At 63.9% G+C, this 25,293-nt stretch overlaps 7 non-coding genes across 7 annotated transcripts; all 7 read right to left on the bottom strand.

Annotated features, from left to right (window-relative positions):
• Positions 1-3,210: 3,210 nt before the first annotated feature.
• On the bottom strand, positions 3,211-3,329 carry LOC142868792 (5S ribosomal RNA). Its single transcript, XR_012917718.1, has one exon. It is a non-coding gene; the product is annotated as a 5S ribosomal RNA (ribosomal RNA).
• A 3,539-nt stretch (positions 3,330-6,868) lies between these two features.
• LOC142868791 (5S ribosomal RNA) lies at positions 6,869-6,987 on the bottom strand. The gene has a single exon (XR_012917717.1). It is a non-coding gene; the product is annotated as a 5S ribosomal RNA (ribosomal RNA).
• A 3,531-nt stretch (positions 6,988-10,518) lies between these two features.
• LOC142868790 (5S ribosomal RNA) lies at positions 10,519-10,637 on the bottom strand. The gene has a single exon (XR_012917716.1). It is a non-coding gene; the product is annotated as a 5S ribosomal RNA (ribosomal RNA).
• A 3,545-nt stretch (positions 10,638-14,182) lies between these two features.
• On the bottom strand, positions 14,183-14,301 carry LOC142868789 (5S ribosomal RNA). The gene has a single exon (XR_012917715.1). It is a non-coding gene; the product is annotated as a 5S ribosomal RNA (ribosomal RNA).
• Positions 14,302-17,841: 3,540 nt separating this feature from the next.
• Positions 17,842-17,960, bottom strand: LOC142868788 (5S ribosomal RNA). The gene has a single exon (XR_012917714.1). It is a non-coding gene; the product is annotated as a 5S ribosomal RNA (ribosomal RNA).
• Positions 17,961-21,507: 3,547 nt separating this feature from the next.
• Positions 21,508-21,626, bottom strand: LOC142868787 (5S ribosomal RNA). Its single transcript, XR_012917713.1, has one exon. It is a non-coding gene; the product is annotated as a 5S ribosomal RNA (ribosomal RNA).
• Positions 21,627-25,174: 3,548 nt separating this feature from the next.
• On the bottom strand, positions 25,175-25,293 carry LOC142868785 (5S ribosomal RNA). The gene has a single exon (XR_012917711.1). It is a non-coding gene; the product is annotated as a 5S ribosomal RNA (ribosomal RNA).

The following is a 25,293-nucleotide window of genomic DNA, read 5'->3' as shown; positions in this document are numbered from 1 at the left end:
TCCTTCCCCTACCCGCCCCCCACCCCCAGCTCGTGGCCGCCCCCGCCGCCGCCGCCGCCGCCGCCGCAGCCGCCGCCGATTGCGCACGCGCGGATCGCCCGCCCTTTGACCCCAGGCAGGGGCCGCCCTCCCCGACAACCCCTTTCAGCTGGGCCCCCCACCCTGTGGGTGGGCTGCCGCCTATTCCCCCGGGCCCGGGCTGGGGCACAGCGCATGGGGGAGGGGAGCGAGTGTATGGGGCGTCTCTCTCCCTCTCTAGGGATGTGTCCCATGGGTGGGGTGGCGTGGTTTGTGGGGCGCTGAAGAAATCAGTCCCCTCCATCTCCTACCTCTGGAAAACGCCCAAGCCCTTGGAGAACTGCCGGCAACGCGACCGGGGGGGGGGGGGGGGGGGGGGGGGGGCCGGGACCCTCCTCTGCGTCCTCCTGTGGCCCAGTCCAAGGGGCCTGGGCCTGGCCGGGGCTGCATTGGACCCCGACCACCCTGGCGTGTGGACTCGCTAAAAATCGGCGATTAGATATTGGATTCCAGCTTCATTGAGGTCATTTCACTAATGAGTGCACCGGAAAGAGTTTCCTAATCCATCTGTGAGGGTGGCAACTGAAAGAGAATTTGAAAGCTGACAGAATAGGCGAGGAAAGGCATAGGAGATTTCCACACCCAGTAAGGAAGCCTTTCCCGAAATGGAAGAAAGAAACGAGCAAACAGAAACACCGGTAGCCCGCCAGGATCAGAGTCTGCCCCCGAGAGAAAGTACCCTGACCAGGTTCACCCGTGGGTGGGTGGCGAGCTAGCGGCATTCAGAAGAGCGAGGCCCGCAGTCTGTGCAGAAGACACCTGCACTCGGGTGTGTGTGGCGGCACGATTCACAAGCAGCTCCAGATGTTAAGCCAAGGAGAAGCCAGGGAGTTCCCAACGCCCCAGGTGTCCTCAGCCCACGACTGGCTGCTGGGGGAATGCGAAGCCCGGCTCCTTGTCTCAGAGCGGGACAACCAGGAGGTGTGACGTACACCCCGGGGTTCCCAGGAGGATCAGGCTGAAGCTGGGACTTGGCCTGAAAGTGTCCCCTCGCATGGCCACCCCCTTCCCCTTCCTGCTCCTCTACTCCTGGTGCCCCTCCATCCAGGGGCCAGACCTTAAAGAGTCACCCGCAAGAGAATCCTGGTCCCAAAGGAGCCTTCTGGGGGACCCGTGCTGAGAGAGGTTGTGGGCATGGCCCGCTGGGGCTCTGCCCGACCCAGGGCTGAGAGATGCAACCTCCCAGCTCTGGGTCCCTGCAGGGGAAGCGTTGGCAAGCACAGGGCCAGTCCTCCAAAGGCCCAGGTGCAGGGAGCCCAGGCCAAGCAGCCTGTGGAAGAAGCCACCCCGGGAAGACGACTGCAGGCCACGGCCCTTCCCACCTCCTCCTCCTCCTCCTCCTGCTCCTCCACCCCCCCGACCTCCCACCCCCCACCCCCGACATGGCGCAGGGCTCAGAGACACCTCAGACACTTGCTACCCAAAGTGCAAAGGGCATCAGTTGCTCCTCCAAACCCCCCCCCCCTGCCCAGCAGACCGCGTTGTCCAGCCAGCCCCCGGGCCTCCCTGGGGTGCCCAGCACAAAAGTGCAGACAACCACCGGACCCTCAATCTCAGTTTTCGGATGTTTTTGCCACTCTAAGGACCCGCAGGCCAGCTGGGCCTTCTGGCAGGACAGAGAGCCCCGGAATCCGACGTGGAGAGCTGGGTGTACGTCCCCACGAGGAGGCGGTCCCCACCTCCGCGGCTCTCCCCTTGCGGGGGGGGGGGGGAAAGCAGCCACGGGGCCTCAGAGAAGACACCAGGCTGGGCGCCCGCCCCACAGTGGGGGCACGTCCCCCGCAGGCCACTTAGCGACGGCCGCCGGCCGGCGGACGGTTGGGTGGCGCGAGACGCTGCGGCCGCCCTGCTACCGGGTTCCTGGGAGGGCGTCCTGGAACCAGCGTCCACACCAAGCCCTTGGAAGGCCCAGGCGACGGAGGAGCCCCGTCAGGCAGGGGCCGAGGACGGTGACGGCCCGGGCGGGGAGGAGCGTGTCAGGCAGGGGCAGAGGACGGTGACAGGCCGGGCGGGAAGGAGTCAGTCAGGCAGGGGCCGAGGAGGAGACGGGCTGGGTAAGGGTTAGGGTTAGAGTCAGGGCACAAGTCACAATCGCAAAGACCTGGAAGCGACCCGAGTGCCCATCGACCCACGAGTGCGTAAATGAAATGTGGCGCGTGGACACCACGGAGTGCTATTCAGCTAGGAGGAGCAGCGGTGAGAGGGCACCTCTCGTGGTTCTCCTGGCCAGAGCTGGAACCCGTTCCAGTAAGCCAGGTAGCCCAAGAATGGACACACGAGCACCACGTGCTCGCGCTCACCAGCAAATGGGTACGAACCGATGGACACCTAAGTGGACACAGAGGAATCACCTTCATCGGGTGGGTGTCGGGCGGGTGGGGGGAGGGGATGGGCATACACCTCCATTAGGAATGGGGTGGGTGCGCACCGACTGGGGGATGGGCGCACTTGAGGCTCTGACCCGAGGGGGGAGGCAGGGAGAGGGCAACGTACCCGACCCTAACATTGGTACCCCCACAATACGCTGGAACGACATCAGAGGTAAATGAATAAGAACACAGGGGGGAGGGGGGCACGGGCAACACATGTCACCTTAATACTTGGACTCCCATCATCTGCTTGAAAAGAGAGAGAAAAGAAAATGCAATCATAGAGATAAGAGACACTTTTTAAAGATAATGAATCCGAAGAGAAAAGTAAAAGGAGGCCTGTGGAGCAGGTCTGGGTGTGACTCCGGATCCCCCAACATCAGGTGCCACCACCAAAGATTCCTACGTGTAGCCCATAGAACCCCAAAAGCAACGGGACGAGTTCTGGTCACATACTCCCTCCAAATGACATCCTGGCCTTCTTCTGGAACTCCCTCCCCTCTCAGACTCTCAAGGTTTCCTCCAGCGTGTCGGTTCCCACAGAGCAGACCTTTGGTCTGAGACCTGACAGTCCAGAAGCCACGCATGCTGCCGCGTGACGGCGGTGTCGCGGCTTGGGACAAGAGGAGGCCCCACGGTGCGGGCTGGGGCGCCAGGCACCGCGGCGGGCGCTGAGGGTGGGGGTGACCCCCACCCCGGGCCGCCGCCTCGCTCCCAGAGAGGGGACAGAACAGGAGGCAAAACAAAAAAAAAAAAAAGAAGAAGCCGACGGCACCCGGTATTCCCAGGCGGTCTCCCATCCAAGTACTAACCAGGCCCGACCCTGCTTAGCTTCCCAGACCAGACGAGGTCGGGCGCGTTCAGGGTGGTGTGGCCCTAGACGGCGGAGGGCGCCCCTGCCCCGCTCAAGAAGCCGAGCCTCTCTGCACTTCCCCGCCGCCTCCTCCCGCCCCAGGCCCCGCACCGGCGCTGACCCGCGCCGGGCCGGGCCTGTTGAGTTCACCGGCCGGGTCCGGCGGGCTCCGAGGGACGGGGGTGACAGGCGGGGCGGGGCGGGGCGGGCAGGGAGCGGTGGGCCGGGGTGGGGGGCTGTCTCTCTATACACACACAAACACACACACACACACACTCACACTCACTCACTCACACTCACACAAGATGCGCCTCCACGGCTGGACTCGCCAAGGTGGAGACCTTCCAGCCCCCTTCCTCTCCTCGCCTGGCCTCCTTCCCCTACCCGCCCCCCACCCCCAGCTCGTGGCCGCCCCCGCAAACGCCCGCCGCCGCCGATTGCGCACGCGCGGATCGCCCGCCCTTTGACCCCAGGCAGGGGCCGCCCTCCCCGACAACCCCTTTCAGCTGGGCCCCCCACCCTGTGGGTGGGCTGCCGCCTATTCCCCCGGGCCCGGGCTGGGGCACAGCGCATGGGGGAGGGGAGCGAGTGTATGGGGCCTCTCTCTCTCTCTCTAGGGATGTGTCCCATGGGTGGGGTGGCGTGGTTTGTGGGGCGCTGAAGAAATCAGTCCCCTCCATCTCCTACCTCTGGAAAACGCCCAAGCCCTTGGAGAACTGCCGGCAACGCGACCGGGGGGGGGGGGGGGGGGGGCCGGGACCCTCCTCTGCGTCCTCCTGTGGCCCAGTCCAAGGGGCCTGGGCCTGGCCGGGGCTGCATTGGACCCCGACCACCCTGGCGTGTGGACTCGCTAAAAATCGGCGATTAGATATTGGATTCCAGCTTCATTGAGGTCATTTCACTAATGAGTGCACCGGAAAGAGTTTCCTAATCCATCTGTGAGGGTGGCAACTGAAAGAGAATTTGAAAGCTGACAGAATAGGCGAGGAAAGGCATAGGAGATTTCCACACCCAGTAAGGAAGCCTTTCCCGAAATGGAAGAAAGAAACGAGCAAACAGAAACACCGGTAGCCCGCCAGGATCAGAGTCTGCCCCCGAGAGAAAGTACCCTGACCAGGTTCACCCGTGGGTGGGTGGCGAGCTAGCGGCATTCAGAAGAGCGAGGCCCGCAGTCTGTGCAGAAGACACCTGCACTCGGGTGTGTGTGGCGGCACGATTCACAAGCAGCTCCAGATGTTAAGCCAAGGAGAAGCCAGGGAGTTCCCAACGCCCCAGGTGTCCTCAGCCCACGACTGGCTGCTGGGGGAATGCGAAGCCCGGCTCCTTGTCTCAGAGCGGGACAACCAGGAGGTGTGACGTACACCCCGGGGTTCCCAGGAGGATCAGGCTGAAGCTGGGACTTGGCCTGAAAGTGTCCCCTCGCATGGCCACCCCCTTCCCCTTCCTGCTCCTCTACTCCTGGTGCCCCTCCATCCAGGGGCCAGACCTTAAAGAGTCACCCGCAAGAGAATCCTGGTCCCAAAGGAGCCTTCTGGGGGACCTGTGCTGAGAGAGGTTGTGGGCATGGCCCGCTGGGGCTCTGCCCGACCCAGGGCTGAGAGATGCAACCTCCCAGCTCTGGGTCCCTGCAGGGGAAGCGTTGGCAAGCACAGGGCCAGTCCTCCAAAGGCCCAGGTGCAGGGAGCTCAGGCCAAGCAGCCTGTGGACGAAGCCACCCCGGGAAGACGACTGCAGGCCACGGCCCTTCCCACCTCCTCCTCCTCCTCCTCCTGCTCCTCCACCCCCCCGACCTCCCACCCCCCACCCCCGACATGGCGCAGGGCTCAGAGACACCTCAGACACTTGCTACCCAAAGTGCAAAGGGCATCAGTTGCTCCTCCAAACCCCCCCCCCTGCCCAGCAGACCGCGTTGTCCAGCCAGCCCCCGGGCCTCCCTGGGGTGCCCAGCACAAAAGTGCAGACAACCACCGGACCCTCAATCTCAGTTTTCGGATGTTTTTGCCACTCTAAGGACCCGCAGGCCAGCTGGGCCTTCTGGCAGGACAGAGAGCCCCGGAATCCGACGTGGAGAGCTGGGTGTACGTCCCCACGAGGAGGCGGTCCCCACCTCCGCGGCTCTCCCCTTGCGGGGGGGGGGGGGGAAAGCAGCCACGGGGCCTCAGAGAAGACACCAGGCTGGGCGCCCGCCCCACAGTGGGGGCACGTCCCCCGCAGGCCACTTAGCGACGGCCGCCGGCCGGCGGACGGTTGGGTGGCGCGAGACGCTGCGGCCGCCCTGCTACCGGGTTCCTGGGAGGGCGTCCTGGAACCAGCGTCCACACCAAGCCCTTGGAAGGCCCAGGCGACGGAGGAGCCCCGTCAGGCAGGGGCCGAGGACGGTGACGGCCCGGGCGGGGAGGAGCGTGTCAGGCAGGGGCAGAGGACGGTGACAGGTGACAGGCCGGGCGGGAAGGAGTCAGTCAGGCAGGGGCCGAGGAGGAGACGGGCTGGGTAAGGGTTAGGGTTAGAGTCAGGGCACAAGTCACAATCGCAAAGACCTGGAAGCGACCCGAGTGCCCATCGACCCACGAGTGCGTAAATGAAATGTGGCGCGTGGACACCACGGAGTGCTATTCAGCTAGGAGGAGCAGCGGTGAGAGGGCACCTCTCGTGGTTCTCCTGGCCAGAGCTGGAACCCGTTCCAGTAAGCCAGGTAGCCCAAGAATGGACACACGAGCACCACGTGCTCGCGCTCACCAGCAAATGGGTACGAACCGATGGACACCTAAGTGGACACAGAGGAATCACCTTCATCGGGTGGGTGTCGGGCGGGTGGGGGGAGGGGATGGGCATACACCTCCATTAGGAATGGGGTGGGTGCGCACCGACTGGGGGATGGGCGCACTTGAGGCTCTGACCCGAGGGGGGAGGCAGGGAGAGGGCAACGTACCCGACCCTAACATTGGTACCCCCACAATACGCTGGAACGACATCAGAGGTAAATGAATAAGAACACAGGGGGGAGGGGGGCACGGGCAACACATGTCACCTTAATACTTGGACTCCCATCATCTGCTTGAAAAGAGAGAGAAAAGAAAATGCAATCATAGAGATAAGAGACACTTTTTAAAGATAATGAATCCGAAGAGAAAAGTAAAAGGAGGCCTGTGGAGCAGGTCTGGGTGTGACTCCGGATCCCCCAACATCAGGTGCCACCACCAAAGATTCCTACGTGTAGCCCATAGAACCCCAAAAGCAACGGGACGAGTTCTGGTCACATACTCCCTCCAAATGACATCCTGGCCTTCTTCTGGAACTCCCTCCCCTCTCAGACTCTCAAGGTTTCCTCCAGCGTGTCGGTTCCCACAGAGCAGACCTTTGGTCTGAGACCTGACAGTCCAGAAGCCACGCATGCTGCCGCGTGACGGCGGTGTCGCGGCTTGGGACAAGAGGAGGCCCCACGGTGCGGGCTGGGGCGCCAGGCACCGCGGCGGGCGCTGAGGGTGGGGGTGACCCCCACCCCGGGCCGCCGCCTCGCTCCCAGAGAGGGGACAGAACAGGAGGCAAAACAAAAAAAAAAAAAAGAAGAAGCCGACGGCACCCGGTATTCCCAGGCGGTCTCCCATCCAAGTACTAACCAGGCCCGACCCTGCTTAGCTTCCCAGACCAGACGAGGTCGGGCGCGTTCAGGGTGGTGTGGCCCTAGACGGCGGAGGGCGCCCCTGCCCCGCTCAAGAAGCCGAGCCTCTCTGCACTTCCCCGCCGCCTCCTCCCGCCCCAGGCCCCGCACCGGCGCTGACCCGCGCCGGGCCGGGCCTGTTGAGTTCACCGGCCGGGTCCGGCGGGCTCCGAGGGACGGGGGTGACAGGCGGGGCGGGGCGGGGCGGGCAGGGAGCGGTGGGCCGGGGTGGGGGGCTGTCTCTCTATACACACACAAACACACACACACACACACTCACACTCACTCACTCACACTCACACAAGATGCGCCTCCACGGCTGGACTCGCCAAGGTGGAGACCTTCCAGCCCCCTTCCTCTCCTCGCCTGGCCTCCTTCCCCTACCCGCCCCCCACCCCCAGCTCGTGGCCGCCCCCGCAAACGCCCGCCGCCGCCGATTGCGCACGCGCGGATCGCCCGCCCTTTGACCCCAGGCAGGGGCCGCCCTCCCCGACAACCCCTTTCAGCTGGGCCCCCCACCCTGTGGGTGGGCTGCCGCCTATTCCCCCGGGCCCGGGCTGGGGCACAGCGCATGGGGGAGGGGAGCGAGTGTATGGGGCCTCTCTCTCTCTCTCTAGGGATGTGTCCCATGGGTGGGGTGGCGTGGTTTGTGGGGCGCTGAAGAAATCAGTCCCCTCCATCTCCTACCTCTGGAAAACGCCCAAGCCCTTGGAGAACTGCCGGCAACGCGACGGGGGGGGGGGGGCCGGGACCCTCCTCTGCGTCCTCCTGTGGCCCAGTCCAAGGGGCCTGGGCCTGGCCGGGGCTGCATTGGACCCCGACCACCCTGGCGTGTGGACTCGCTAAAAATCGGCGATTAGATATTGGATTCCAGCTTCATTGAGGTCATTTCACTAATGAGTGCACCGGAAAGAGTTTCCTAATCCATCTGTGAGGGTGGCAACTGAAAGAGAATTTGAAAGCTGACAGAATAGGCGAGGAAAGGCATAGGAGATTTCCACACCCAGTAAGGAAGCCTTTCCCGAAATGGAAGAAAGAAACGAGCAAACAGAAACACCGGTAGCCCGCCAGGATCAGAGTCTGCCCCCGAGAGAAAGTACCCTGACCAGGTTCACCCGTGGGTGGGTGGCGAGCTAGCGGCATTCAGAAGAGCGAGGCCCGCAGTCTGTGCAGAAGACACCTGCACTCGGGTGTGTGTGGCGGCACGATTCACAAGCAGCTCCAGATGTTAAGCCAAGGAGAAGCCAGGGAGTTCCCAACGCCCCAGGTGTCCTCAGCCCACGACTGGCTGCTGGGGGAATGCGAAGCCCGGCTCCTTGTCTCAGAGCGGGACAACCAGGAGGTGTGACGTACACCCCGGGGTTCCCAGGAGGATCAGGCTGAAGCTGGGACTTGGCCTGAAAGTGTCCCCTCGCATGGCCACCCCCTTCCCCTTCCTGCTCCTCTACTCCTGGTGCCCCTCCATCCAGGGGCCAGACCTTAAAGAGTCACCCGCAAGAGAATCCTGGTCCCAAAGGAGCCTTCTGGGGGACCCGTGCTGAGAGAGGTTGTGGGCATGGCCCGCTGGGGCTCTGCCCGACCCAGGGCTGAGAGATGCAACCTCCCAGCTCTGGGTCCCTGCAGGGGAAGCGTTGGCAAGCACAGGGCCAGTCCTCCAAAGGCCCAGGTGCAGGGAGCCCAGGCCAAGCAGCCTGTGGAAGAAGCCACCCCGGGAAGACGACTGCAGGCCACGGCCCTTCCCACCTCCTCCTCCTCCTCCTCCTGCTCCTCCACCCCCCCGACCTCCCACCCCCCACCCCCGACATGGCGCAGGGCTCAGAGACACCTCAGACACTTGCTACCCAAAGTGCAAAGGGCATCAGTTGCTCCTCCAAACCCCCCCCCCTGCCCAGTAGACCGCGTTGTCCAGCCAGCCCCCGGGCCTCCCTGGGGTGCCCAGCACAAAAGTGCAGACAACCACCGGACCCTCAATCTCAGTTTTCGGATGTTTTTGCCACTCTAAGGACCCGCAGGCCAGCTGGGCCTTCTGGCAGGACAGAGAGCCCCGGAATCCGACGTGGAGAGCTGGGTGTACGTCCCCACGAGGAGGCGGTCCCCACCTCCGCGGCTCTCCCCTTGCGGGGGGGGGGGGGGAAAGCAGCCACGGGGCCTCAGAGAAGACACCAGGCTGGGCGCCCGCCCCACAGTGGGGGCACGTCCCCCGCAGGCCACTTAGCGACGGCCGCCGGCCGGCGGACGGTTGGGTGGCGCGAGACGCTGCGGCCGCCCTGCTACCGGGTTCCTGGGAGGGCGTCCTGGAACCAGCGTCCACACCAAGCCCTTGGAAGGCCCAGGCGACGGAGGAGCCCCGTCAGGCAGGGGCCGAGGACGGTGACGGCCCGGGCGGGGAGGAGCGTGTCAGGCAGGGGCAGAGGACGGTGACAGGTGACAGGCCGGGCGGGAAGGAGTCAGTCAGGCAGGGGCCGAGGAGGAGACGGGCTGGGTAAGGGTTAGGGTTAGAGTCAGGGCACAAGTCACAATCGCAAAGACCTGGAAGCGACCCGAGTGCCCATCGACCCACGAGTGCGTAAATGAAATGTGGCGCGTGGACACCACGGAGTGCTATTCAGCTAGGAGGAGCAGCGGTGAGAGGGCACCTCTCGTGGTTCTCCTGGCCAGAGCTGGAACCCGTTCCAGTAAGCCAGGTAGCCCAAGAATGGACACACGAGCACCACGTGCTCGCGCTCACCAGCAAATGGGTACGAACCGATGGACACCTAAGTGGACACAGAGGAATCACCTTCATCGGGTGGGTGTCGGGCGGGTGGGGGGAGGGGATGGGCATACACCTCCATTAGGAATGGGGTGGGTGCGCACCGACTGGGGGATGGGCGCACTTGAGGCTCTGACCCGAGGGGGGAGGCAGGGAGAGGGCAACGTACCCGACCCTAACATTGGTACCCCCACAATACGCTGGAACGACATCAGAGGTAAATGAATAAGAACACAGGGGGGAGGGGGGCACGGGCAACACATGTCACCTTAATACTTGGACTCCCATCATCTGCTTGAAAAGAGAGAGAAAAGAAAATGCAATCATAGAGATAAGAGACACTTTTTAAAGATAATGAATCCGAAGAGAAAAGTAAAAGGAGGCCTGTGGAGCAGGTCTGGGTGTGACTCCGGATCCCCCAACATCAGGTGCCACCACCAAAGATTCCTACGTGTAGCCCATAGAACCCCAAAAGCAACGGGACGAGTTCTGGTCACATACTCCCTCCAAATGACATCCTGGCCTTCTTCTGGAACTCCCTCCCCTCTCAGACTCTCAAGGTTTCCTCCAGCGTGTCGGTTCCCACAGAGCAGACCTTTGGTCTGAGACCTGACAGTCCAGAAGCCACGCATGCTGCCGCGTGACGGCGGTGTCGCGGCTTGGGACAAGAGGAGGCCCCACGGTGCGGGCTGGGGCGCCAGGCACCGCGGCGGGCGCTGAGGGTGGGGGTGACCCCCACCCCGGGCCGCCGCCTCGCTCCCAGAGAGGGGACAGAACAGGAGGCAAAACAAAAAAAAAAAAAAGAAGAAGCCGACGGCACCCGGTATTCCCAGGCGGTCTCCCATCCAAGTACTAACCAGGCCCGACCCTGCTTAGCTTCCCAGACCAGACGAGGTCGGGCGCGTTCAGGGTGGTGTGGCCCTAGACGGCGGAGGGCGCCCCTGCCCCGCTCAAGAAGCCGAGCCTCTCTGCACTTCCCCGCCGCCTCCTCCCGCCCCAGGCCCCGCACCGGCGCTGACCCGCGCCGGGCCGGGCCTGTTGAGTTCACCGGCCGGGTCCGGCGGGCTCCGAGGGACGGGGGTGACAGGCGGGGCGGGGCGGGGCGGGCAGGGAGCGGTGGGCCGGGGTGGGGGGCTGTCTCTCTATACACACACAAACACACACACACACACACTCACACTCACTCACTCACACTCACACAAGATGCGCCTCCACGGCTGGACTCGCCAAGGTGGAGACCTTCCAGCCCCCTTCCTCTCCTCGCCTGGCCTCCTTCCCCTACCCGCCCCCCACCCCCAGCTCGTGGCCGCCCCCGCCGCCGCCGCCGCCGCCGCCGCAGCCGCCGCCGATTGCGCACGCGCGGATCGCCCGCCCTTTGACCCCAGGCAGGGGCCGCCCTCCCCGACAACCCCTTTCAGCTGGGCCCCCCACCCTGTGGGTGGGCTGCCGCCTATTCCCCCGGGCCCGGGCTGGGGCACAGCGCATGGGGGAGGGGAGCGAGTGTATGGGGCGTCTCTCTCCCTCTCTAGGGATGTGTCCCATGGGTGGGGTGGCGTGGTTTGTGGGGCGCTGAAGAAATCAGTCCCCTCCATCTCCTACCTCTGGAAAACGCCCAAGCCCTTGGAGAACTGCCGGCAACGCGACCGGGGGGGGGGGGGGGGGGGGGCCGGGACCCTCCTCTGCGTCCTCCTGTGGCCCAGTCCAAGGGGCCTGGGCCTGGCCGGGGCTGCATTGGACCCCGACCACCCTGGCGTGTGGACTCGCTAAAAATCGGCGATTAGATATTGGATTCCAGCTTCATTGAGGTCATTTCACTAATGAGTGCACCGGAAAGAGTTTCCTAATCCATCTGTGAGGGTGGCAACTGAAAGAGAATTTGAAAGCTGACAGAATAGGCGAGGAAAGGCATAGGAGATTTCCACACCCAGTAAGGAAGCCTTTCCCGAAATGGAAGAAAGAAACGAGCAAACAGAAACACCGGTAGCCCGCCAGGATCAGAGTCTGCCCCCGAGAGAAAGTACCCTGACCAGGTTCACCCGTGGGTGGGTGGCGAGCTAGCGGCATTCAGAAGAGCGAGGCCCGCAGTCTGTGCAGAAGACACCTGCACTCGGGTGTGTGTGGCGGCACGATTCACAAGCAGCTCCAGATGTTAAGCCAAGGAGAAGCCAGGGAGTTCCCAACGCCCCAGGTGTCCTCAGCCCACGACTGGCTGCTGGGGGAATGCGAAGCCCGGCTCCTTGTCTCAGAGCGGGACAACCAGGAGGTGTGACGTACACCCCGGGGTTCCCAGGAGGATCAGGCTGAAGCTGGGACTTGGCCTGAAAGTGTCCCCTCGCATGGCCACCCCCTTCCCCTTCCTGCTCCTCTACTCCTGGTGCCCCTCCATCCAGGGGCCAGACCTTAAAGAGTCACCCGCAAGAGAATCCTGGTCCCAAAGGAGCCTTCTGGGGGACCCGTGCTGAGAGAGGTTGTGGGCATGGCCCGCTGGGGCTCTGCCCGACCCAGGGCTGAGAGATGCAACCTCCCAGCTCTGGGTCCCTGCAGGGGAAGCGTTGGCAAGCACAGGGCCAGTCCTCCAAAGGCCCAGGTGCAGGGAGCCCAGGCCAAGCAGCCTGTGGAAGAAGCCACCCCGGGAAGACGACTGCAGGCCACGGCCCTTCCCACCTCCTCCTCCTCCTCCTCCTGCTCCTCCACCCCCCCGACCTCCCACCCCCCACCCCCGACATGGCGCAGGGCTCAGAGACACCTCAGACACTTGCTACCCAAAGTGCAAAGGGCATCAGTTGCTCCTCCAAACCCCCCCCCCCTGCCCAGCAGACCGCGTTGTCCAGCCAGCCCCCGGGCCTCCCTGGGGTGCCCAGCACAAAAGTGCAGACAACCACCGGACCCTCAATCTCAGTTTTCGGATGTTTTTGCCACTCTAAGGACCCGCAGGCCAGCTGGGCCTTCTGGCAGGACAGAGAGCCCCGGAATCCGACGTGGAGAGCTGGGTGTACGTCCCCACGAGGAGGCGGTCCCCACCTCCGCGGCTCTCCCCTTGCGGGGGGGGGGGAAAGCAGCCACGGGGCCTCAGAGAAGACACCAGGCTGGGCGCCCGCCCCACAGTGGGGGCACGTCCCCCGCAGGCCACTTAGCGACGGCCGCCGGCCGGCGGACGGTTGGGTGGCGCGAGACGCTGCGGCCGCCCTGCTACCGGGTTCCTGGGAGGGCGTCCTGGAACCAGCGTCCACACCAAGCCCTTGGAAGGCCCAGGCGACGGAGGAGCCCCGTCAGGCAGGGGCCGAGGACGGTGACGGCCCGGGCGGGGAGGAGCGTGTCAGGCAGGGGCAGAGGACGGTGACAGGCCGGGCGGGAAGGAGTCAGTCAGGCAGGGGCCGAGGAGGAGACGGGCTGGGTAAGGGTTAGGGTTAGAGTCAGGGCACAAGTCACAATCGCAAAGACCTGGAAGCGACCCGAGTGCCCATCGACCCACGAGTGCGTAAATGAAATGTGGCGCGTGGACACCACGGAGTGCTATTCAGCTAGGAGGAGCAGCGGTGAGAGGGCACCTCTCGTGGTTCTCCTGGCCAGAGCTGGAACCCGTTCCAGTAAGCCAGGTAGCCCAAGAATGGACACACGAGCACCACGTGCTCGCGCTCACCAGCAAATGGGTACGAACCGATGGACACCTAAGTGGACACAGAGGAATCACCTTCATCGGGTGGGTGTCGGGCGGGTGGGGGGAGGGGATGGGCATACACCTCCATTAGGAATGGGGTGGGTGCGCACCGACTGGGGGATGGGCGCACTTGAGGCTCTGACCCGAGGGGGGAGGCAGGGAGAGGGCAACGTACCCGACCCTAACATTGGTACCCCCACAATACGCTGGAACGACATCAGAGGTAAATGAATAAGAACACAGGGGGGAGGGGGGCACGGGCAACACATGTCACCTTAATACTTGGACTCCCATCATCTGCTTGAAAAGAGAGAGAAAAGAAAATGCAATCATAGAGATAAGAGACACTTTTTAAAGATAATGAATCCGAAGAGAAAAGTAAAAGGAGGCCTGTGGAGCAGGTCTGGGTGTGACTCCGGATCCCCCAACATCAGGTGCCACCACCAAAGATTCCTACGTGTAGCCCATAGAACCCCAAAAGCAACGGGACGAGTTCTGGTCACATACTCCCTCCAAATGACATCCTGGCCTTCTTCTGGAACTCCCTCCCCTCTCAGACTCTCAAGGTTTCCTCCAGCGTGTCGGTTCCCACAGAGCAGACCTTTGGTCTGAGACCTGACAGTCCAGAAGCCACGCATGCTGCCGCGTGACGGCGGTGTCGCGGCTTGGGACAAGAGGAGGCCCCACGGTGCGGGCTGGGGCGCCAGGCACCGCGGCGGGCGCTGAGGGTGGGGGTGACCCCCACCCCGGGCCGCCGCCTCGCTCCCAGAGAGGGGACAGAACAGGAGGCAAAACAAAAAAAAAAAAAAGAAGAAGCCGACGGCACCCGGTATTCCCAGGCGGTCTCCCATCCAAGTACTAACCAGGCCCGACCCTGCTTAGCTTCCCAGACCAGACGAGGTCGGGCGCGTTCAGGGTGGTGTGGCCCTAGACGGCGGAGGGCGCCCCTGCCCCGCTCAAGAAGCCGAGCCTCTCTGCACTTCCCCGCCGCCTCCTCCCGCCCCAGGCCCCGCACCGGCGCTGACCCGCGCCGGGCCGGGCCTGTTGAGTTCACCGGCCGGGTCCGGCGGGCTCCGAGGGACGGGGGTGACAGGCGGGGCGGGGCGGGGCGGGCAGGGAGCGGTGGGCCGGGGTGGGGGGCTGTCTCTCTATACACACACAAACACACACACACACACACTCACACTCACTCACTCACACTCACACAAGATGCGCCTCCACGGCTGGACTCGCCAAGGTGGAGACCTTCCAGCCCCCTTCCTCTCCTCGCCTGGCCTCCTTCCCCTACCCGCCCCCCACCCCCAGCTCGTGGCCGCCCCCGCAAACGCCCGCCGCCGCCGATTGCGCACGCGCGGATCGCCCGCCCTTTGACCCCAGGCAGGGGCCGCCCTCCCCGACAACCCCTTTCAGCTGGGCCCCCCACCCTGTGGGTGGGCTGCCGCCTATTCCCCCGGGCCCAGGCTGGGGCACAGCGCATGGGGGAGGGGAGCGAGTGTATGGGGCCTCTCTCTCTCTCTCTAGGGATGTGTCCCATGGGTGGGGTGGCGTGGTTTGTGGGGCGCTGAAGAAATCAGTCCCCTCCATCTCCTACCTCTGGAAAACGCCCAAGCCCTTGGAGAACTGCCGGCAACGCGACCGGGGGGGGGGGGGGGGGGGGGGGGGGGGGGCCGGGACCCTCCTCTGCGTCCTCCTGTGGCCCAGTCCAAGGGGCCTGGGCCTGGCCGGGGCTGCATTGGACCCCGACCACCCTGGCGTGTGGACTCGCTAAAAATCGGCGATTAGATATTGGATTCCAGCTTCATTGAGGTCATTTCACTAATGAGTGCACCGGAAAGAGTTTCCTAATCCATCTGTGAGGGTGGCAACTGAAAGAGAATTTGAAAGCTGACAGAATAGGCGAGGAAAGGCATAGGAGATTTCCACACCCAGTAAGGAAGCCTTTCCCGAAATGGAAGAAAGAAACGAGCAAACAGAAACACCGGTAGCCCGCCAGGATCAGAGTCTGCCCCCGAGAGAAAGTACCCTGACCAGGTTCACCCGTGGGTGGGTGGCGAGCTAGCGGCATTCAGAAGAGCGAGGCCCGCAGTCTGTGCAGAAGACACCTGCACTCGGGTGTGTGTGGCGGCACGATTCACAAGCAGCTCCAGATGTTAAGCCAAGGAGAAGCCAGGGAGTTCCCAACGCCCCAGGTGTCCTCAGCCCACGACTGGCTGCTGGGGGAATGCGAAGCCCGGCTCCTTGTCTCAGAGCGGGACAACCAGGAGGTGTGACGTACACCCCGGGGTTCCCAGGAGGATCAGGCTGAAGCTGGGACTTGGCCTGAAAGTGTCCCCTCGCATGGCCACCCCCTTCCCCTTCCTGCTCCTCTACTCCTGGTGCCCCTCCATCCAGGGGCCAGACCTTAAAGAGTCACCCGCAAGAGAATCCTGGTCCCAAAGGAGCCTTCTGGGGGACCCGTGCTGAGAGAGGTTGTGGGCATGGCCCGCTGGGGCTCTGCCCGACCCAGGGCTGAGAGATGCAACCTCCCAGCTCTGGGTCCCTGCAGGGGAAGCGTTGGCAAGCACAGGGCCAGTCCTCCAAAGGCCCAGGTGCAGGGAGCCCAGGCCAAGCAGCCTGTGGAAGAAGCCACCCCGGGAAGACGACTGCAGGCCACGGCCCTTCCCACCTCCTCCTCCTCCTCCTCCTGCTCCTCCACCCCCCCGACCTCCCACCCCCCACCCCCGACATGGCGCAGGGCTCAGAGACACCTCAGACACTTGCTACCCAAAGTGCAAAGGGCATCAGTTGCTCCTCCAAACCCCCCCCCCTGCCCAGCAGACCGCGTTGTCCAGCCAGCCCCCGGGCCTCCCTGGGGTGCCCAGCACAAAAGTGCAGACAACCACCGGACCCTCAATCTCAGTTTTCGGATGTTTTTGCCACTCTAAGGACCCGCAGGCCAGCTGGGCCTTCTGGCAGGACAGAGAGCCCCGGAATCCGACGTGGAGAGCTGGGTGTACGTCCCCACGAGGAGGCGGTCCCCACCTCCGCGGCTCTCCCCTTGCGGGGGGGGGGGGAAAGCAGCCACGGGGCCTCAGAGAAGACACCAGGCTGGGCGCCCGCCCCACAGTGGGGGCACGTCCCCCGCAGGCCACTTAGCGACGGCCGCCGGCCGGCGGACGGTTGGGTGGCGCGAGACGCTGCGGCCGCCCTGCTACCGGGTTCCTGGGAGGGCGTCCTGGAACCAGCGTCCACACCAAGCCCTTGGAAGGCCCAGGCGACGGAGGAGCCCCGTCAGGCAGGGGCCGAGGACGGTGACGGCCCGGGCGGGGAGGAGCGTGTCAGGCAGGGGCAGAGGACGGTGACAGGCCGGGCGGGAAGGAGTCAGTCAGGCAGGGGCCGAGGAGGAGACGGGCTGGGTAAGGGTTAGGGTTAGAGTCAGGGCACAAGTCACAATCGCAAAGACCTGGAAGCGACCCGAGTGCCCATCGACCCACGAGTGCGTAAATGAAATGTGGCGCGTGGACACCACGGAGTGCTATTCAGCTAGGAGGAGCAGCGGTGAGAGGGCACCTCTCGTGGTTCTCCTGGCCAGAGCTGGAACCCGTTCCAGTAAGCCAGGTAGCCCAAGAATGGACACACGAGCACCACGTGCTCGCGCTCACCAGCAAATGGGTACGAACCGATGGACACCTAAGTGGACACAGAGGAATCACCTTCATCGGGTGGGTGTCGGGCGGGTGGGGGGAGGGGATGGGCATACACCTCCATTAGGAATGGGGTGGGTGCGCACCGACTGGGGGATGGGCGCACTTGAGGCTCTGACCCGAGGGGGGAGGCAGGGAGAGGGCAACGTACCCGACCCTAACATTGGTACCCCCACAATACGCTGGAACGACATCAGAGGTAAATGAATAAGAACACAGGGGGGAGGGGGGCACGGGCAAGACATGTCACCTTAATACTTGGACTCCCATCATCTGCTTGAAAAGAGAGAGAAAAGAAAATGCAATCATAGAGATAAGAGACACTTTTTAAAGATAATGAATCCGAAGAGAAAAGTAAAAGGAGGCCTGTGGAGCAGGTCTGGGTGTGACTCCGGATCCCCCAACATCAGGTGCCACCACCAAAGATTCCTACGTGTAGCCCATAGAACCCCAAAAGCAACGGGACGAGTTCTGGTCACATACTCCCTCCAAATGACATCCTGGCCTTCTTCTGGAACTCCCTCCCCTCTCAGACTCTCAAGGTTTCCTCCAGCGTGTCGGTTCCCACAGAGCAGACCTTTGGTCTGAGACCTGACAGTCCAGAAGCCACGCATGCTGCCGCGTGACGGCGGTGTCGCGGCTTGGGACAAGAGGAGGCCCCACGGTGCGGGCTGGGGCGCCAGGCACCGCGGCGGGCGCTGAGGGTGGGGGTGACCCCCACCCCGGGCCGCCGCCTCGCTCCCAGAGAGGGGACAGAACAGGAGGCAAAACAAAAAAAAAAAAAAGAAGAAGCCGACGGCACCCGGTATTCCCAGGCGGTCTCCCATCCAAGTACTAACCAGGCCCGACCCTGCTTAGCTTCCCAGACCAGACGAGGTCGGGCGCGTTCAGGGTGGTGTGGCCCTAGACGGCGGAGGGCGCCCCTGCCCCGCTCAAGAAGCCGAGCCTCTCTGCACTTCCCCGCCGCCTCCTCCCGCCCCAGGCCCCGCACCGGCGCTGACCCGCGCCGGGCCGGGCCTGTTGAGTTCACCGGCCGGGTCCGGCGGGCTCCGAGGGACGGGGGTGACAGGCGGGGCGGGGCGGGGCGGGCAGGGAGCGGTGGGCCGGGGTGGGGGGCTGTCTCTCTATACACACACAAACACACACACACACACACTCACACTCACTCACTCACACTCACACAAGATGCGCCTCCACGGCTGGACTCGCCAAGGTGGAGACCTTCCAGCCCCCTTCCTCTCCTCGCCTGGCCTCCTTCCCCTACCCGCCCCCCACCCCCAGCTCGTGGCCGCCCCCGCAAACGCCCGCCGCCGCCGATTGCGCACGCGCGGATCGCCCGCCCTTTGACCCCAGGCAGGGGCCGCCCTCCCCGACAACCCCTTTCAGCTGGGCCCCCCACCCTGTGGGTGGGCTGCCGCCTATTCCCCCGGGCCCGGGCTGGGGCACAGCGCATGGGGGAGGGGAGCGAGTGTATGGGGCCTCTCTCTCTCTCTCTAGGGATGTGTCCCATGGGTGGGGTGGCGTGGTTTGTGGGGCGCTGAAGAAATCAGTCCCCTCCATCTCCTACCTCTGGAAAACGCCCAAGCCCTTGGAGAACTGCCGGCAACGCGACGGGGGGGGGGGGGGGGGGGCCGGGACCCTCCTCTGCGTCCTCCTGTGGCCCAGTCCAAGGGGCCTGGGCCTGGCCGGGGCTGCATTGGACCCCGACCACCCTGGCGTGTGGACTCGCTAAAAATCGGCGATTAGATATTGGATTCCAGCTTCATTGAGGTCATTTCACTAATGAGTGCACCGGAAAGAGTTTCCTAATCCATCTGTGAGGGTGGCAACTGAAAGAGAACTGAAAGAGAATTTGAAAGCTGACAGAATAGGCGAGGAAAGGCATAGGAGATTTCCACACCCAGTAAGGAAGCCTTTCCCGAAATGGAAGAAAGAAACGAGCAAACAGAAACACCGGTAGCCCGCCAGGATCAGAGTCTGCCCCCGAGAGAAAGTACCCTGACCAGGTTCACCCGTGGGTGGGTGGCGAGCTAGCGGCATTCAGAAGAGCGAGGCCCGCAGTCTGTGCAGAAGACACCTGCACTCGGGTGTGTGTGGCGGCACGATTCACAAGCAGCTCCAGATGTTAAGCCAAGGAGAAGCCAGGGAGTTCCCAACGCCCCAGGTGTCCTCAGCCCACGACTGGCTGCTGGGGGAATGCGAAGCCCGGCTCCTTGTCTCAGAGCGGGACAACCAGGAGGTGTGACGTACACCCCGGGGTTCCCAGGAGGATCAGGCTGAAGCTGGGACTTGGCCTGAAAGTGTCCCCTCGCATGGCCACCCCCTTCCCCTTCCTGCTCCTCTACTCCTGGTGCCCCTCCATCCAGGGGCCAGACCTTAAAGAGTCACCCGCAAGAGAATCCTGGTCCCAAAGGAGCCTTCTGGGGGACCCGTGCTGAGAGAGGTTGTGGGCATGGCCCGCTGGGGCTCTGCCCGACCCAGGGCTGAGAGATGCAACCTCCCAGCTCTGGGTCCCTGCAGGGGAAGCGTTGGCAAGCACAGGGCCAGTCCTCCAAAGGCCCAGGTGCAGGGAGCCCAGGCCAAGCAGCCTGTGGAAGAAGCCACCCCGGGAAGACGACTGCAGGCCACGGCCCTTCCCACCTCCTCCTCCTCCTCCTCCTGCTCCTCCACCCCCCCGACCTCCCACCCCCCACCCCCGACATGGCGCAGGGCTCAGAGACACCTCAGACACTTGCTACCCAAAGTGCAAAGGGCATCAGTTGCTCCTCCAAACCCCCCCCCCCTGCCCAGCAGACCGCGTTGTCCAGCCAGCCCCCGGGCCTCCCTGGGGTGCCCAGCACAAAAGTGCAGACAACCACCGGACCCTCAATCTCAGTTTTCGGATGTTTTTGCCACTCTAAGGACCCGCAGGCCAGCTGGGCCTTCTGGCAGGACAGAGAGCCCCGGAATCCGACGTGGAGAGCTGGGTGTACGTCCCCACGAGGAGGCGGTCCCCACCTCCGCGGCTCTCCCCTTGCGGGGGGGGGGGGAAAGCAGCCACGGGGCCTCAGAGAAGACACCAGGCTGGGCGCCCGCCCCACAGTGGGGGCACGTCCCCCGCAGGCCACTTAGCGACGGCCGCCGGCCGGCGGACGGTTGGGTGGCGCGAGACGCTGCGGCCGCCCTGCTACCGGGTTCCTGGGAGGGCGTCCTGGAACCAGCGTCCACACCAAGCCCTTGGAAGGCCCAGGCGACGGAGGAGCCCCGTCAGGCAGGGGCCGAGGACGGTGACGGCCCGGGCGGGGAGGAGCGTGTCAGGCAGGGGCAGAGGACGGTGACAGGTGACAGGCCGGGCGGGAAGGAGTCAGTCAGGCAGGGGCCGAGGAGGAGACGGGCTGGGTAAGGGTTAGGGTTAGAGTCAGGGCACAAGTCACAATCGCAAAGACCTGGAAGCGACCCGAGTGCCCATCGACCCACGAGTGCGTAAATGAAATGTGGCGCGTGGACACCACGGAGTGCTATTCAGCTAGGAGGAGCAGCGGTGAGAGGGCACCTCTCGTGGTTCTCCTGGCCAGAGCTGGAACCCGTTCCAGTAAGCCAGGTAGCCCAAGAATGGACACACGAGCACCACGTGCTCGCGCTCACCAGCAAATGGGTACGAACCGATGGACACCTAAGTGGACACAGAGGAATCACCTTCATCGGGTGGGTGTCGGGCGGGTGGGGGGAGGGGATGGGCATACACCTCCATTAGGAATGGGGTGGGTGCGCACCGACTGGGGGATGGGCGCACTTGAGGCTCTGACCCGAGGGGGGAGGCAGGGAGAGGGCAACGTACCCGACCCTAACATTGGTACCCCCACAATACGCTGGAACGACATCAGAGGTAAATGAATAAGAACACAGGGGGGAGGGGGGCACGGGCAACACATGTCACCTTAATACTTGGACTCCCATCATCTGCTTGAAAAGAGAGAGAAAAGAAAATGCAATCATAGAGATAAGAGACACTTTTTAAAGATAATGAATCCGAAGAGAAAAGTAAAAGGAGGCCTGTGGAGCAGGTCTGGGTGTGACTCCGGATCCCCCAACATCAGGTGCCACCACCAAAGATTCCTACGTGTAGCCCATAGAACCCCAAAAGCAACGGGACGAGTTCTGGTCACATACTCCCTCCAAATGACATCCTGGCCTTCTTCTGGAACTCCCTCCCCTCTCAGACTCTCAAGGTTTCCTCCAGCGTGTCGGTTCCCACAGAGCAGACCTTTGGTCTGAGACCTGACAGTCCAGAAGCCACGCATGCTGCCGCGTGACGGCGGTGTCGCGGCTTGGGACAAGAGGAGGCCCCACGGTGCGGGCTGGGGCGCCAGGCACCGCGGCGGGCGCTGAGGGTGGGGGTGACCCCCACCCCGGGCCGCCGCCTCGCTCCCAGAGAGGGGACAGAACAGGAGGCAAAACAAAAAAAAAAAAAAGAAGAAGCCGACGGCACCCGGTATTCCCAGGCGGTCTCCCATCCAAGTACTAACCAGGCCCGACCCTGCTTAGCTTCCCAGACCAGACGAGGTCGGGCGCGTTCAGGGTGGTGTGGCCCTAGACGGCGGAGGGCGCCCCTGCCCCGCTCAAGAAGCCGAGCCTCTCTGCACTTCCCCGCCGCCTCCTCCCGCCCCAGGCCCCGCACCGGCGCTGACCCGCGCCGGGCCGGGCCTGTTGAGTTCACCGGCCGGGTCCGGCGGGCTCCGAGGGACGGGGGTGACAGGCGGGGCGGGGCGGGGCGGGCAGGGAGCGGTGGGCCGGGGTGGGGGGCTGTCTCTCTATACACACACAAACACACACACACACACACTCACACTCACTCACTCACACTCACACAAGATGCGCCTCCACGGCTGGACTCGCCAAGGTGGAGACCTTCCAGCCCCCTTCCTCTCCTCGCCTGGCCTCCTTCCCCTACCCGCCCCCCACCCCCAGCTCGTGGCCGCCCCCGCCGCCGCCGCCGCCGCCGCCGCAGCCGCCGCCGATTGCGCACGCGCGGATCGCCCGCCCTTTGACCCCAGGCAGGGGCCGCCCTCCCGACAACCCCTTTCAGCTGGGCCCCCCACCCTGTGGGTGGGCTGCCGCCTATTCCCCCGGGCCCGGGCTGGGGCACAGCGCATGGGGGAGGGGAGCGAGTGTATGGGGCGTCTCTCTCCCTCTCTAGGGATGTGTCCCATGGGTGGGGTGGCGTGGTTTGTGGGGCGCTGAAGAAATCAGTCCCCTCCATCTCCTACCTCTGGAAAACGCCCAAGCCCTTGGAGAACTGCCGGCAACGCGACCGGGGGGGGGGGGGGGGGGGGGGGCCGGGACCCTCCTCTGCGTCCTCCTGTGGCCCAGTCCAAGGGGCCTGGGCCTGGCCGGGGCTGCATTGGACCCCGACCACCCTGGCGTGTGGACTCGCTAAAAATCGGCGATTAGATATTGGATTCCAGCTTCATTGAGGTCATTTCACTAATGAGTGCACCGGAAAGAGTTTCCTAATCCATCTGTGAGGGTGGCAACTGAAAGAGAATTTGAAAGCTGACAGAATAGGCGAGGAAAGGCATAGGAGATTTCCACACCCAGTAAGGAAGCCTTTCCCGAAATGGAAGAAAGAAACGAGCAAACAGAAACACCGGTAGCCCGCCAGGATCAGAGTCTGCCCCCGAGAGAAAGTACCCTGACCAGGTTCACCCGTGGGTGGGTGGCGAGCTAGCGGCATTCAGAAGAGCGAGGCCCGCAGTCTGTGCAGAAGACACCTGCACTCGGGTGTGTGTGGCGGCACGATTCACAAGCAGCTCCAGATGTTAAGCCAAGGAGAAGCCAGGGAGTTCCCAACGCCCCAGGTGTCCTCAGCCCACGACTGGCTGCTGGGGGAATGCGAAGCCCGGCTCCTTGTCTCAGAGCGGGACAACCAGGAGGTGTGACGTACACCCCGGGGTTCCCAGGAGGATCAGGCTGAAGCTGGGACTTGGCCTGAAAGTGTCCCCTCGCATGGCCACCCCCTTCCCCTTCCTGCTCCTCTACTCCTGGTGCCCCTCCATCCAGGGGCCAGACCTTAAAGAGTCACCCGCAAGAGAATCCTGGTCCCAAAGGAGCCTTCTGGGGGACCCGTGCTGAGAGAGGTTGTGGGCATGGCCCGCTGGGGCTCTGCCCGACCCAGGGCTGAGAGATGCAACCTCCCAGCTCTGGGTCCCTGCAGGGGAAGCGTTGGCAAGCACAGGGCCAGTCCTCCAAAGGCCCAGGTGCAGGGAGCCCAGGCCAAGCAGCCTGTGGAAGAAGCCACCCCGGGAAGACGACTGCAGGCCACGGCCCTTCCCACCTCCTCCTCCTCCTCCTCCTGCTCCTCCACCCCCCCGACCTCCCACCCCCCACCCCCGACATGGCGCAGGGCTCAGAGACACCTCAGACACTTGCTACCCAAAGTGCAAAGGGCATCAGTTGCTCCTCCAAACCCCCCCCCCCTGCCCAGCAGACCGCGTTGTCCAGCCAGCCCCCGGGCCTCCCTGGGGTGCCCAGCACAAAAGTGCAGACAACCACCGGACCCTCAATCTCAGTTTTCGGATGTTTTTGCCACTCTAAGGACCCGCAGGCCAGCTGGGCCTTCTGGCAGGACAGAGAGCCCCGGAATCCGACGTGGAGAGCTGGGTGTACGTCCCCACGAGGAGGCGGTCCCCACCTCCGCGGCTCTCCCCTTGCGGGGGGGGGGGGAAAGCAGCCACGGGGCCTCAGAGAAGACACCAGGCTGGGCGCCCGCCCCACAGTGGGGGCACGTCCCCCGCAGGCCACTTAGCGACGGCCGCCGGCCGGCGGACGGTTGGGTGGCGCGAGACGCTGCGGCCGCCCTGCTACCGGGTTCCTGGGAGGGCGTCCTGGAACCAGCGTCCACACCAAGCCCTTGGAAGGCCCAGGCGACGGAGGAGCCCCGTCAGGCAGGGGCCGAGGACGGTGACGGCCCGGGCGGGGAGGAGCGTGTCAGGCAGGGGCAGAGGACGGTGACAGGCCGGGCGGGAAGGAGTCAGTCAGGCAGGGGCCGAGGAGGAGACGGGCTGGGTAAGGGTTAGGGTTAGAGTCAGGGCACAAGTCACAATCGCAAAGACCTGGAAGCGACCCGAGTGCCCATCGACCCACGAGTGCGTAAATGAAATGTGGCGCGTGGACACCACGGAGTGCTATTCAGCTAGGAGGAGCAGCGGTGAGAGGGCACCTCTCGTGGTTCTCCTGGCCAGAGCTGGAACCCGTTCCAGTAAGCCAGGTAGCCCAAGAATGGACACACGAGCACCACGTGCTCGCGCTCACCAGCAAATGGGTACGAACCGATGGACACCTAAGTGGACACAGAGGAATCACCTTCATCGGGTGGGTGTCGGGCGGGTGGGGGGAGGGGATGGGCATACACCTCCATTAGGAATGGGGTGGGTGCGCACCGACTGGGGGATGGGCGCACTTGAGGCTCTGACCCGAGGGGGGAGGCAGGGAGAGGGCAACGTACCCGACCCTAACATTGGTACCCCCACAATACGCTGGAACGACATCAGAGGTAAATGAATAAGAACACAGGGGGGAGGGGGGCACGGGCAACACATGTCACCTTAATACTTGGACTCCCATCATCTGCTTGAAAAGAGAGAGAAAAGAAAATGCAATCATAGAGATAAGAGACACTTTTTAAAGATAATGAATCCGAAGAGAAAAGTAAAAGGAGGCCTGTGGAGCAGGTCTGGGTGTGACTCCGGATCCCCCAACATCAGGTGCCACCACCAAAGATTCCTACGTGTAGCCCATAGAACCCCAAAAGCAACGGGACGAGTTCTGGTCACATACTCCCTCCAAATGACATCCTGGCCTTCTTCTGGAACTCCCTCCCCTCTCAGACTCTCAAGGTTTCCTCCAGCGTGTCGGTTCCCACAGAGCAGACCTTTGGTCTGAGACCTGACAGTCCAGAAGCCACGCATGCTGCCGCGTGACGGCGGTGTCGCGGCTTGGGACAAGAGGAGGCCCCACGGTGCGGGCTGGGGCGCCAGGCACCGCGGCGGGCGCTGAGGGTGGGGGTGACCCCCACCCCGGGCCGCCGCCTCGCTCCCAGAGAGGGGACAGAACAGGAGGCAAAACAAAAAAAAAAAAAAAGAAGAAGCCGACGGCACCCGGTATTCCCAGGCGGTCTCCCATCCAAGTACTAACCAGGCCCGACCCTGCTTAGCTTCCCAGACCAGACGAGGTCGGGCGCGTTCAGGGTGGTGTGGCCCTAGAC

This window comes from Microcebus murinus, unplaced genomic scaffold (assembly GCF_040939455.1).
Source record: "Microcebus murinus isolate Inina unplaced genomic scaffold, M.murinus_Inina_mat1.0 scaf042_hap2_Mmur4.0, whole genome shotgun sequence".
Classification (NCBI taxonomy): domain Eukaryota; kingdom Metazoa; phylum Chordata; class Mammalia; order Primates; family Cheirogaleidae; genus Microcebus; species Microcebus murinus.
Note: the sequence above shows the minus strand (reverse complement) of the source record. Positions and strands in the feature narration are given on the sequence as shown.